We start from the raw sequence: 14,417 nt of genomic DNA on the forward strand, positions 1-14,417 counted from the left end.
TCTCTCCATTTGAAATGAAATATACCTGAGACAATGAAAAGTTCTGGGAAATCAAAGAAGGGAGAGATCTGGAACAGCTCCATGGAATCCGTGTGCGTTGAAGAGAGGGAGGACTGACAACACCTGGCGGGCATGCTGGAGAGGACACTGGTACAGAGGAGAGAAGAAGAGGTGTTCCAGGAACAGACTGCTTGAAAATGCAAGATTTGGGTAGAGCAAGATGCTAAAAGTAAGGACTACCTTGGACTGCTCTTAATAACAAGATAAGACACTCAAGTGTACCTCCAGCAGTAAAAGAGAGGCATTGTTCTAGCTAATGCTGCTGCGACAAATCACTTAATGGCTCAAAGTAACACATTTATTATGGCACAGCTTTCTAGATCAGAAGTGTGATATGAGTCTCATTGCACTTAAATCGAAGTGTCTGCAGGGCTGCCTTCTTTTTTGAAGACTTTAGCTGAGACTCTGTTTCCTTGCCTTCCCCAGCTTCTAGACTAGAGACTGTTTGCCTTGTTTGGCTCAGGACCCCTTCTTCCATCCTCAAAGCCAGGAACAGCTATTCAAGTCCATCTCACATCAGATCACTGTGGTGCCTCTCTCTTAGACTTTTAAGGGCCCACCTGTATGATCCAGGATAATCTCTCATTTTAAGGTCCTTTATTTGATCACACTTGCGAAGTCCCTTCTGCCCTGTGAGAGAACATATTCCCAGGTTCTTGGCATTAGGAGGTGGTTATCTTTGGGGAGGTGTTTTTTGTCTTCATGGCAGGGTTTTGGATCAAGAGTGACATCACTGGGGACCTCCCCGAGGAAGAGCATGCTGACATCAGGAAGGAGGAAGGACTGAAAGGCAGAGACCAGTTAGCAGACCTTTTTGCTGATTCCAGAACAGATACGATTCCGTCCTGTGGGAAGAGGGAGGCAAGGACAGATGACAGAGGTAGAGCTGGGACAGACTCCCCGGGAACTGGCAAGCGGTCGAGTGGAGAGCAAGGAGAAGGGGAACAGAGGCAGAGGCATCAAAGATGATTGTGAGGATAATGGTGTCGTGTTGTCAGATGCGTTGGGTGTAGGAAAATAGCATAGCGATCAATTCAAGTTTGGATCTTAATATCTTTGTAGATAAATAATTTAATGTTTCCACTTTTAAATTTTGAATGGGGTATATAAGAGGAATAAAGATTCAGGACATATTCATGCCAGGGAGAGAAGTCACAGGTGACTACCTGAATGGCAGGGAGTAAGACAAAGCACGAAGGTGGTGAAGAAGAGGTGACAGGACGGGGACAGACTGAAATGGGAAGAGAGAGAAAGTAGCGAGTAAAATGGGGGAGAAATATAGACCATGAGGAGGACAGACATGGCAGAAGAAGTGGGGGGAAAGAGGCAGGAATATCAACAGAGAGAGAAGCTGAGAAGGGGACCTGCTCAGAGTTTTTGGCATGCTCAGTGTCAATTTCCAGTTCACTGGGGTTGTACTCACAATTGTAAGTTAGTCGTCTTTAAGACTGTCTTGGGAGACTTATTTGCATTCAGAGCTTAGTTACTGTCTCGGCTTCTCTGTTTTGCCAAGCTCCCACACAGACTCGGTGGTCCTGAGGGGGTGACTTCTCTGGCTAGCAGGCCTTTTGGCCCTCTCAACTGTCTCACCCAGGGAAGGTTCTTTCCCCCTCCCTTCCCAACATGCCTTAACTCTTGACCTGTGTTGACCCTGCAAGTTGAGGCCTTCCTCAGATGTGTCGAGGAAAAATGTGTTGCGTCCTGTCACAGTTCCTCGCAGACGTTGCAAGCACTGGGTGACACCCGGGCAGGAGCCTTGGTCAGTCTCAACACAACTGCCAGCTCATGGTCCCCATTTTACAGACAGGAGCACTGAGGCTCGGCTCGGGTCTAATTACGTGCTCAAGGTCACAAGTGGACAGAGCTGGGAGAAACGCTACCTCCAGATCCAGAAAGCAAATAGTGGATTAAGAAATATTGGCCGGATCACTTAGGGAGACTTCCGGAGGGAAAATTTGGGAGCCTTGCATCTAAGGGACAATGGAGCTTGCTCTGAACCCTGCTCCCAAACGGACCCTGGCCCGGCAGGCAGGCAGGCAGGCAGAGGGAAGTGAGCTATTGAGGGGTAGGGTTTCTCCTGGCACGGGCACCGCACGCGCTTTCGCCTTTCCTATTTATCTTACAGGAGAGGAAATGGGCACTCAGAGATGTTCACCAACTTGCCCAAGGTCACGCAGGAGCCGGCAGTGAGCCCAGGACAGCGATCTTTCCAGGAAGGCGCGGGCCGGCCAGCCCCGGGGGTGAGGTCCTTCCCGCCCGCGTCCGCGCCCACTCCCTGTGCGCCGAGCCGCGCCCCCGCCGCTCCCCGCGCCCGGTGGGGGCGACTGCGGGGACCTCCCGGGCTGGGGGCGGTTGAGTCCCAGGGGCCAGGCTCGGCCGGCCGGGGAAGAAGACGATGCACGGCGCGCCCAGGTGAGCGTGAGTGGGGTCCTGCCGCCCGCAGCCCGGGGGCCGCGCCTGCAGCCCGGCGGCCTCCCCGCGCGGGGGCTGGAGCCGGCACCCGAGGGGGCGGCGGGAGGCGCAGGCAGCGGCGGGGAGCGCGGCGGCAGCGGCGGCGGCGGCAGAAGCTCAGCTCGGCGGCTGGGGGTGGCCGCTCCAGTCCGCCCCGGCGCCCGGCTCCGTCGCCGCAGGCAGCGGGTAGGTGCGGCTGGTGCGCGGGGGTTAGGAGCCTGGAGCCTGCGTGTGCCGGTGGGGACGCGGCGGGGGCGGGGTGGCAGGACCCGGGAAGGGGCTGGGGGGCCCCCCCGGACTCCAGCGCCCGGGCTTTGCCGCAGGGATGGGCTGCGCCGCGGCTCAGGTTGCAGGTGGGCTGGCTGCCTGTGCGGGACGCGTCTCCAGCGTGGGACCGCTGGAGGGTCGGGGCCAGTGCCCAGCACTTGTGTTCGTAAGTACTAGTGAAACGGCTGTGTGCTCACCGGCTCTGGGAGGCTGTGTGTAAGGGTGTTGTGTGTGTGAATGAAAGAGAGAGAGAGACGGAGAGGGAGAGAGAGAGCGAGCATAGGCTGTACATCTATATCGTGTGTGTAACCAGGTACATGTGGACTATGGCTGGTCCTGGAGGTGGAATGAGAGAGCGCACTCTAACTGTGTGAGTGTGTATGTGACAGGAGACGCCTGTCCTGAGTGCCCACCTGGCTGTGTGAGTGAGTGGCCGTGAGTGTGTGGGCGCGCTGGCTGTGCTGCATGGAGCGTTCGCCGTCACTGCGGTTGTCTTTCACAGAATCCAAGCCCAATTTCAGATGTATTTCCCCTCGGCTTGCTGCTGCTATTGGCTGCCTTGGGAAGTGGTGGCCCCTGGCAGAAGTGGGGCAGTCACGGGCACCGGCTGGTCTTCCTATAGACTTCAATGTTAAGAAAAAAAAAAATGTTGGCTTGGTTTTTTAGTCCATTAAAATGAATAAAAATGTCTTAGGATAACAGATTTGGCATGAACCAAAGGTGGCCTTTGATGGAAAGACACTGAGGCAAGTTTGCCCTCCTCGTCTTGACATTGCTGGGGTGACTCCCCAGGTCAGAAAGCTGGGGGTGACTGGGGGTGGGGGGGTGTTTGCCTGGCCCGCTGAGTGGAACTTCGGCAGCAGTGATGGGGGACGAGTAGCTGTGTGCTGCTGTGAACACAGGTGTTGAAGGGAAAGGACACTGGTGATGGACGCGGTGCCCCAGACTCAAGGAAAAACTCGGGACAGGCCGCGAGTCTGGTGGAGTCCCTGAGTTCTAGGAAGTGAGCAGTGTGGGGGCAAATTGGTGAAAAAGCAAAGAGGTTGGCAGCATCCTCAAGTCATCTTTTAATCTTATCTTTATTTTTCCCATGCACCCCGATCCTAAATTAATTCTCGCTTGTGTTTGCATCATTTCCCCCCATGGGAAACAGCTTTATTATAAACGTTATTATACAGCTGAGCAGGTTATCATTTCACTGCAGCACATCAGAGCCAGCAGGAGCTGAGGACACTGGTGCTTTTGCTACCTCTGAGTTATCTGGAGTTTACTCCTGAAGCTGGTCCTTCTAGGGACCACAACTGCCTCATAGCCAACAAATTCAGTGTGTTTCTCCCACTCGAGTTCTGCTGGAACTCCCTGACACTGTTCATCCCCTCAGCTTCTTTCCCCCAAAACAGCACTTGAAACCCAACCTACGCGACCTGCTACCCCAAATCACCTCCTGATCTTCCCATGTGCTATTGAGCCACCAGCATCCTCTGGTCACTTCACTGGGAACTGGTCACCTTTTTAGTTCCCCTCTTCCTTCATCAGTCATGGTCACCGTCTAATAGGCAGGCTTTATTCTTTTCCCCTCAGTACTCTTGAATCTTTTCTTTCTTTCTTTTTTTTTTAACTTGTGCTGCCACCACCTCATCAGGTGAAACCCATATTCTGGGATTTCTGGAAATAGGAAATAGATTGTGATCATCGGGGAAAAAATGCAAAGCAAATGCACAAAGAAGCGATCCCTGATATTATCACTGTCTGACTAATAAGTTAAATAAATATTTGGGAAGAATCTGGACCTTCTGATGGTTGTAACATTATGTCCTAGGTCAAGTCTCTTGGCTTTTCTAAATCTCAGTTTATTCCTTTGTGAAATATGATTTAAGATTTCCACTAAAACCTAGTTGCTAGATCATTTCTAAGGTTTCTTCCCGCTTCAGAATTCTCTAATTGTCATTAATGTTCTCTGTTTTAGTGAGAAACATTTCCCATAAAGCCATAGGGTTACCTTCTAATATCTTACCACCTTTAAAAAAAATTCAGTTTGTCTCTATGGAAAGGAGTAGGCAAAAGGGAAAAGTGTGAAGATGCTCCATTGATTTCAGTTTGTGGTTGAGGCTCAACTACATGTATCAAGCCTTAGAGTTGAAGGAATCTTAGACGTCACCCATTCTCACCTCCTCCCATTCAGTGCAGAATCTCCCATGTCATTGCCTTTTTGAAAATTGAAAAAATGTGTCAAGTCTTATTAAGATAATGTCACCCAATGTTATGATTCAGGGCTTCTCAAACCTCTGTAGTCTTGACATTTTGGGCTACATAATTCTTTTGCTGTGAGGGACTGTCCTGTGCATCGTAGGATGTTTAGCAGCGTCTCTGGCACCCATTAGATGCCAGTAGTAAGCGCCAGCTGTGACAACTAAAAATGTCTACAGACATTACCAAATGTTCCCGTGGAAGACAGTCACCCCACCTCAACTCCTGTTGAAACCAGTTGTAATTCAAACACAAGTCTTGTGGCCTGGTACAGAAATATCGTAACGTATTTCAATAAACGGATGAATTGCTGTGTTGCTAGCAGCTTTTTCACCACCTTCCAATGTGGCCACCCTCACACATTTACCTTTATGCCTCCTGCTTTCTCACTGCCTTGTTGCTATGCCTGGAAACGCTCAAGATGTTGCTGAAGGCTGACAAGCATTTCAGAGACAATAGAATAATAATCATAATTGCTCATATTAACCCAGCCCTTGATATGTGCCAGGCATGGTTCTAAATGCTTTCTGTGGATGATCTTACTTCATCTTCCTTAAGAATCCCATGAGAGGTGCTTTGATTCTCCCCATTTTAGAGATGGGGAAGATCTTACAGAGGTAGACTCACACTCACGTTCTGTTCTCTCAACTGGGATGTGATGGAGCTGAGGTTGGTTGGTAGGTCGTCTGACTCCAGAATCCATATTGGGAACCCCCACAGGAAACTGCCTTCCTCAAATGGGATCTTGATATTAACAGGTGGGAATGATCTAAAACAGTGGTTCTCAACCTTCCTAATGCCGCGACCCTTTAATACAGTTCCTTATGTTGTGGTGACCCCCAACCATAAAATTATTTTCGTTGCTACTTCATAACTGTAATGTTGCTACTGTTATGAATCGTAATGTAAATATCTGATATGCAGGATGGATTTAGGCGACCCCTGTGAAAGGGTTGTTCGACCCTCCAAAGGGGTAGCAACCCACAGGTTGAGAACCGCTGACTAAAACATCATCTCATTCAATTATAGAATCATGTCTGCAACTAGAAAGGCTAGCAACTGTGAGGTTGGCAATTGTGTTCAGTTGAAATAATGTGCTTTCTCCCTTTTGTTGTTCTTCTCTCTGTTATTCAGAAATAGCTCCAAGGTGATAACCCTGGGGTCAGGGTTGGGTAAATTAGGGGAGAGGGGCTCAGGGGAAGGGAAGGGTGGCGAAAAGGAGGAAACAATGAACGAGACGGTCCTTTTTCTATTAAGTCCTCACCATCACCTAAACCTTAGATGTCTCTTCTATCACTGAACTTAAAGTTGTCATATTTTTATCAACTCCTTCCTTCTGCGTTCTTCTTGGCCTGCCCTTTCATTCTTTCATTATGCATGCTGTCTTTATACTGTAGAGGCAGTAGGAAGTGGTGTACCTTTGGCAAAGGGGAAAAGAGGGATGTAAATGGCCATCAAATAGGCTTATTGATGGGTAAGAACGACTCATTGCCAATGACTATTAAGCTTGAAAATCAAAGGCAAGCTCTAAGAAGTTTGACTGTTGCCTCTAAGACACTATATCAACATATCCACAGGTCTGGTGGCTGCCAGTGAGTAGAGCCTTGGTTTTGCAAGCCTCTGAGTTTGGTTATGACAGTGGTTCTCAAACTTTGGTGAGCATCAGAATAATCTACAGGATCTGTTAAAACACACACTGCTGGTCCCCACTGCCAGAGTTTCTGATTCAGTGATTCTGGGCTAGGGTCTGAGAACTGGAGTTATAACAGGTTCTCAGGTGAAGCTAATGCTGCTGGTCCAGGACCAAAGTTTGAGAACCACATGGTTAAGACCTAAATAAGTAAAGCTCACCACCTGAGCTTATTTTTAAATAAAAGAGATCTTATGTTTAAGATAACTGAGCATTTGGATTTCCGAGAAGCAATGGATAGAGCAAGATTAAAAGAACAATAAATGCTAAGGACTAGTTGACATCTCTCAGTAAGCATCTAAGCTTTGCCTCTCATTTTGAATTTCAGAAAAACCTTTGCTTTTTCTACTTTGGATTAATTTGATCTTAGATCTTTCCATTTTCTCTACCTCTACTCACCCCCCACTGCTACCTCAATCTGAAAGATAAAATCCCTCATTAATCACAGTATAATACAAATAAAAAGTCCTTTAATATCTTATCTACTGCCAGATAAATTCTGACTAGCCCCCTGTATGTTATCTGTCCATCCAGTTTTTTGTTTCCTATGTAGTTGCTCCATATTTCTTCCTCTTTCAAATCAATATTAGCAACATAAAAAAACCACAGAAACTCAAATCAGACATTTATGTGTAACTAATTAAATTTTTAAAATTTTAATCTGAAAAGGTTTCCTTTAAAACCAAATTTCAAACTCAACCAATCCTCCTCCTTGTATAAAAAAAGTTTTAAATAGATTTTATTTTTTACAGAAGGGAAATTTTGGTTCAGTGTAAAATTTACCAGAGAGTAGAGTTCCCGTACACCTCCTGCACCAACATGTGCAAAGTCTCCCTTACTACAACAAAGGAAGGATTTTTATGATTTTTTTTGGTTAATCCTCACCAGAGGATATTTTTTCATTGATTTTCAGGAAGAGTGGAAGCGAGAGGGAAAGACAGAGAGAAACATCGATGTGAGAGAAACACATCGATTGGTTGCTTCCTGCACGAGCCCTGACCAAGGCCTTCTTGGGGGAGGAGCCTGCAACCAAGGTACATGTCCTTGACCCGAATCAAACCCGGGACCCTTTGGTCTGCAGGCCAACGCTCTATCCACTGAGCCAAACTGGCTAGGGCTGGAGTGGTACATTTTTTACAATTGATGAACCTACACTGACATGTTAATATCACTCAAAGTCCACAACTTGTCATGGCCTGCCTGGCTTAGTGGTTGGAGCATAGGCCTGCACTCCAGAGGCTTGCAGGTTTGATTCTCGGGTCAAGGACACATACCTTGGTTGCAGGTCTGATCCCTTCCCCCCATTCAGCATGTGGGCAGGAGGCAACCAATCATTGTTTCTCCGTCACATTGATATTTCTCTTTTTCTTCTCTCTCTCTCTCTCCCCGCCCCCCCACCCCCCCTTCCTCCCTATCTTCCACTCTGTCTAGAAAATCATTGGGAAAAATATTCTCACTCTTCAGGTGAGGATTTTTTAAAAAGCCCACAACCTACATTAGGATTCACTCTTGGTGTTGTCCTATGCATTTTGACAAACATTTAATGACATGTGCCATCACTACAGTATCATACAGAATAGTTTCTGCCCTAAAGAACCTCTATTCTCCACCTACTTATCAGTCCTCTTTTCTAACCCCTGGAACTCACTGATTTTTTTACTGTCTCCATGGTTTTGCCTTTTCCAGATGTCATATTGTGGGTATCCTACAGTTAATAGCCTTTTCAGAGGACCCTTTTATGCAGTTGGTAATATGCATTTAAGTTTTTTCCATGTCTCTTCATGGCTTAATGGCCCATTCATTTCAGTGTGGAATAATAGTCTATTGTCTGATTGTACTATATAGTTTATCCGTTAGCCCACTGAAGGACATCTTGGCTGCTTCCAAGTTTTGCCAACCCATCCTCTTGATGCCCATTCTCCAGATCACCACACATACATCATCAAAACTGCCCGACATCTGACTGACCACTGTCCTGGACCAATCCTAGGGCTAAGAATGCAGAACTTACTATTCTCAAGATCATACTTTTTACTCTAAGAACGCTCAACTTTTCTTTCTTCTTGAGAACACTTCTGGGCTAGTTGTGTTTCTGGTTTGCAAACCTTAAGACCCTTGAATAAATCTATCATGAATTTCGAGTCAAAGCCTCCAGATTGCTTTTGAGTTCATTCAGCAGCTGCTATAGACATCCATGTAGAGTGTTTTGTGTGGACATTATTTTCACTTTATCTGAGTAAATACCAAGGAGCACAATTGCTGTATCCTGTGGCACGAGTATGTTTAGGTTTGCAAGAAACTGCCAAACTGTCTTCCAAAGTGGCAGCAAAATTCAGCATTCTCACCAGCAACGAACGAGTTTCTGTTGCTCCACATCCTCCACAGCATTTGATGTTATCAGTGTTCTGGGTTTTCACCATTCTAGTAGGCATGTAGTGGTATCTCATTATTATTTTAATTTCCATAGTGACATATCATATTATTGCTGGATTTTTATATCTTCACTCAGTCTGAAAATCCTCTAAATTTTTTTAAATTGTGGTAAAATACACATGACACATCTTAACCATTTATAAATGTACAGTTTAGTTGTGTTACATATATTCACATTGTGGTACAACCAATCTCCAGAACTTTTATATCTGTGAAATAACAACTTCTAATTTCCCATTCTCCATGGCTCCTGGAAACCACCATTTTACTTTCTGTAGCTATAAATTTGACTATTTTAGATACCTCATATAAATGAAATTTAGAGTATTTTTAAAAATATTTATTGTTGAGGTTATTACAGATGTCCCTCTTCTCCCCCCTACACCCGCATTACCCCCCTCCACCCAGTTCCTGCCCCGTCCCAGGCCTTCACCACCCTATTGTCTGTGTCCATAGTAATGCATATATGCATATAAGATCTTTGAATCTCTTCCCACCTCACACCCCCCTTCCCTCTGAGAATCGTCAGTATGTTCCATTTCCATGCCTCTGATTCTATTTTATTCACCGGTTTATTCTGTTTATTAGATTTCTTATTTGTTTATTTTGATTTTTTACATTCAATTGTTGATAGGTATGTATTTGTTGCCATTTTGTTGTTCATTTTTTTATCTTTTTCTTCTTCCTCTTCTTAAAGAATACCCTTCAATGTTTTATATAATACTGGTTTAGTGGTGATGAACTCCTTTAGCTTTTTCTTGTCTGTGAAGCTCTTTATCTGACCTTCAATTCTAAATGATAGTTTTTCTGGGTAGAATTTTGGCTGTAGGTCCTTGCTATTCATCACTTTGAATATTTCTTTTTACTCCCTTCTGGGCTGCATAGTTTCTGTTGAGAACTCATTTGACAGTCATATGGGCATTCACTTGTAGTTAACTAATTGCTTTTCTCTTGCTGCTTTTAAGATTCTCTCTTTGTCTATAGCCCTTGGCATTCTAATCATGATGTGTCTTGGTGTGGTCCTCTTTGGGTTCCTCTTCTTTGGGACTCTCTGTGCTTCCTGGACTTGTAAGTCTATTTCTTTCACCAGGTGGGGGAAGTTTTCTATCATTATTTCTTCAAATAGGTTTTCAATATCTTGCTCTCTCTCTTCTTCTGGCACCCCCATGATGTGAAGGTTGATATGCTGGAAGTTGTCCCAGAGGAGGCGGGGTCTTAGGAAATCACCAGGGCAGAGCAAACAGAAATGGTTGCCAGTCAGCCCTGGGACCCATGGGGGAGGTCCCAGCATAGGAATGAGGATCCCTGTGAGCACCTCTGTCTGGAAGAAAGCCAGACAATCCAGTTCCTCCTCGGATGTGTCTGTGTCCCCCAGAGCCTCGCCCTGGTGCTGGAGCTCAGAGGAAGTGGGACCCTGTAAGTTCAGTTCGTGGTTCCGGCCTTTTAAGAGGAACGACTGGGTCTCCAGCAGCCTCTGTGTCACTGAGCCCCAATCTGCACTGGTTTTTACAGCCTGTAGTTCTTACTGCCCGTAGGGACTTCTTTTCCCAGCTCTAGGATCCTGGGCTGGGGGTCTGGTGTGGGGCTGGGACCCCTTGCTCTTGACAGGCAGCCTCCGCAGAGATGATCTCCCTCCCGATTAAAAAAGCGGCCCACGTGGGTGCCGGGCCAGCCCGTTCTGCGCCTGCACACCTCCTACCAGTCTCAGTGTGCTTTCTTCTTTACTTCTCTAGTTGTAGGACTTCCATTCAGCCAATTTTTAAAATATATTTTATTGATTTTTTACAGAGAGGAAGGGAGAGAGATAGAGAGTTAGAAACATCGATGAGAGAGAAACATCGATCAGCTGCCTCACGCACATCTCCTACTGGGGATGTGCCGCAACCCAGATACATGCCCTTGACTCGAATCGAACCTGGGACCTTTCAGTCCGCAGGCCGACGCTCTATCCACTGAGCCAAACCGGTTTCGGCTCAGCCAGTTTTCCAGCAGTTCTGGATGATGGTTCTGTATTTGAGTTGTAATTTTGATGTGGCTGTGGGAGGCGGTAGTACAAGCATTTACGAACGCCACCATCTTCAAAATTATCTGACATAGATAATTTTACAAAACTAATATAATCTCTCTTCCATTTCAACATTTAGAAATAATTTATGGAAATGACAGGCTGGGAAATTACCATTTGAGATAACATTTATAAGTTCCCAGGACTTTCACATATGTTATCTTATCTGAACTTCACGAGGAGTAGCAGATCTGTAAGACAGGTGGGCTGGATAGCTTAACCACATTGAGCAGCTGGAGACCTGTGGTTTATGGAAGCAAAATGAGGAACCTAGTGTCACATGGTGCTAAGAGCAAATTGGGCCTTGGTGAAAAAAAAAAAAGTATCTTCCTTCAAGTTCCAGAAGACATTCTATAGGTTTTGAGGAGCCACAGGAATATCTAGTTAATACAATTGCACCGGAAATGTTGAAATAGGAGACTGTTGAGACCTGGATCCTTTGCTGCACATTAGAATCACCTGGGAATCTTTTTAAAATCCTGATTTCTGGGCCTCATCCTCCCGAAATTCTGTTTCTTTGTTACTAATGTTGTGGCCTCACCCCATAACAAAGAAACAGAATTTCTGGAGGATGAGGCCCAGAAGTCAGGATTTTAAAAAGATTCCCAGGTGATTCTAATTGCAGCCACGGTTGAGAACCACTGCTTTACAGCAAGCAGGTCAAACTCAAAGGCTAACACGGGCCAAATAAACAAGGTTTAAGTTTATGTAGGCTGCAAAAAAACAAAAACATCAATTTTCATAGAAACGTAGGTTTATTTCTATAGAGACATGCTGAATACAAAGGGCTGAAATAAATGAGTAATCATTAACATAAAATAATAGAACATTTTAATAAAAATTATTTTTTCTTGAACAACCTACCAGACACTGAATAACTACACAAATTAATAAGCGTAATGCGCATAAACCTATTTTTCTCATTCTCCGAATGCGAAATATTTCCTGTTGCACACACCAAACAAGTCAGTACAAGACTAATGACGTGGCAGCCGACTGCTAAAATTTTCGCTGCTAGTATTAGTGGAGAGAAATGGTGTGCTGGCACGTAAGACGCATAAGGGAAACGAATACAACATTATAGTAATCAGTCATTAGCGAACGTTGTAGTTCGTTATTAATAATTATGTACTAGTATAACAGGATATTGTAAGAATTAAGTTACGCAATTTTTATTAAAATGTTTCTTACATACCGTTATATTGGCTGGGCCACAACAATATTCATTGTGGGCCACACACGGCCCGTGGGCCCCGAGTTTGACATGCTTGCTTTACAGGATAACTTAGTGCTTAAAAGTCTGGACTCTGAAGCCACTTCCTGGCATAACCTTAGACGATGTCTCCTTCCTATGCCTCAGTTTCGTCATTTGTGAAGTGGGGACAGTTGCAGCACTCCTTCATAGCGTGATGTGAAGGTGACATGAGGTAACATATGTGAAAAGTTTGGTACTTAGCATGTGTCCAACAGATATCAGTTACAGAAATGTGTCACTGTTCTCTCCTGCTTCCTCCCCAGGATTCTTCTCTTGTGGTTAAATAGGCCACTTTGAAATCTGTGGGTATAGTTTTCTCCTGTTCCTGAGAGGTTTGTTTGGGAACTGTCAAGAGACTGAGATTGTGGGCAGCAGCCTTTTGGGGTCAACATCTTATTAATCCAGTGAAGATGCAGATTCTGCTCAAGAATTCCCATTTAAGCTGTAAATAGCCTATTGGCCTGCGAGAGAGCACAGGGATGCTTAATTGGATATGATAATCAGCACATGATAATCTGAAGCAGAGAGTTCTGTATAAACTGTTTTCTAATCCAGGAGGCTCAGAGGAAATAGAAAATAGTGAGGCCAGAAGAGGTAAAATGCTGGCACAGATTTTTCCCTTGATATGCATAGCAAATTCTGTACTCCAGGTCTTCCAGCCAATGAAGCACTTAAACAGATATGGGAAACTATTAAAGAGGATTTCAGAAGGATGTGTCCACCTGGGTGGATTGCACTCCGTGCTTGCGGTGTTTCCCAAACTTCTCTCCGTGAATCGTTTGCACCAGAATCCCTGGGACATTTATTTGTTAAAATGCAGATTCCTGAACCTGCTGATTCAGAAAATCTGCATTTTTGCAGGTGACTTTTAGGCATTCTCGTGTTTGAGTACCACTGATGTTTGTAACAGAATTCTGTAGGGTTCAACACTTTGAAGACAATTTAGATGGAATGCAAATTTTGGTCTGACCTGTCCCCAATTCCAGGCCTCTGAAATCAGTGGTGACAAAACGTTTGTGCATTCTCAGGCCCAGCTCTCGGAGGCCTCTTCTGTAGAGAAGAGAAATAACTTCTGTAACCAGCCCGGAGCAGGGGAGATCAGCCCCAGGTGCATAGCTACCTTCGTGGAGAAGCAGAGTGGGAAACATCAGCCTCCAGTGCCTGGGGCACTGCCGAGCTGGAGACCGCCTTGTTACAACAGCTGGCCAACATTACATTGTGAACTCACTGGGCACCTGCTTTATAGGTATTCACTCTCATTGACTTTTTTTTTTTGCAATAACCTTGTGAAGTTAGAATTATGCTTATCCCGTTATATAGATGAGGCCACTGAGGCCAAGAAAAGCAGATAATTTGTCCAAGGGCATACTGATAATTGATAGACCGAGGACTGATCCCAAGGCTGTGCTTTGAATCAGGGGATGGCACATTTTCTGACCAGATACCTGATTTTCTATGACCAGCAAGCTAAGTTTTTACGTATTTTATTTGTTAAAAAAAATCAGAAGAAGAAAATTTCGTAACAAGTGAAAGCTATATGAGATTCATATTCGGTGTCCATAAATGCATTTTACTGGAAAACAGCCATGCTTATTCATTTGCGTATAGTCTGTGGCTGTTTGCGCACTGCAACAGCACTTTGGGATAGTTCTGATACTGACCTTATGCTCTGAAAAGCTTAAAATATTTGCTAAATGGCCCTTTGCAGAAAAAAAGTGTGTCAACGTCTGCTTTTACCACAATGCCAGTGCTTCCCAAACTTCAATCATTTCAGTACTTCTTTGTGATTCATGCCACCGTCTCTTGCCATCAAGAGCATTATCTGCATAGCACCTTTCTCCAAATCAGTGAGTTTCCCTTAAATAAATGTTATTTTACAAAGAAACAAAAAGGGAAGTGAAAACCAGTACCTACTACAAGCAATAGAAGATAACTGTACTAACAAATGC

The 14,417-nt window shown here is 45.1% G+C and overlaps 1 protein-coding gene across 1 annotated transcript in view; it reads left to right on the forward strand.

The window, feature by feature from the left end:
• Positions 1–2,313: 2,313 nt before the first annotated feature.
• Positions 2,314–14,417, forward strand: part of HTR4 (5-hydroxytryptamine receptor 4) — a 141,994-nt gene continuing 129,890 nt past the window's right edge. The window contains exon 1 of the mRNA XM_070414643.1: positions 2,314–2,472. The gene's annotated coding sequence lies outside the window, so the exon portion shown is untranslated. The remainder of the gene's footprint in view (positions 2,473–14,417) is intronic.

This window comes from Myotis yumanensis, unplaced genomic scaffold (genome assembly GCF_028538775.1).
Source record: "Myotis yumanensis isolate MYYU_CA2020_CCGP unplaced genomic scaffold, mMyoYum1.0.hap1 SCAF_5, whole genome shotgun sequence".
In the NCBI taxonomy this organism is placed as follows: Eukaryota; Metazoa; Chordata; class Mammalia; order Chiroptera; family Vespertilionidae; genus Myotis; species Myotis yumanensis.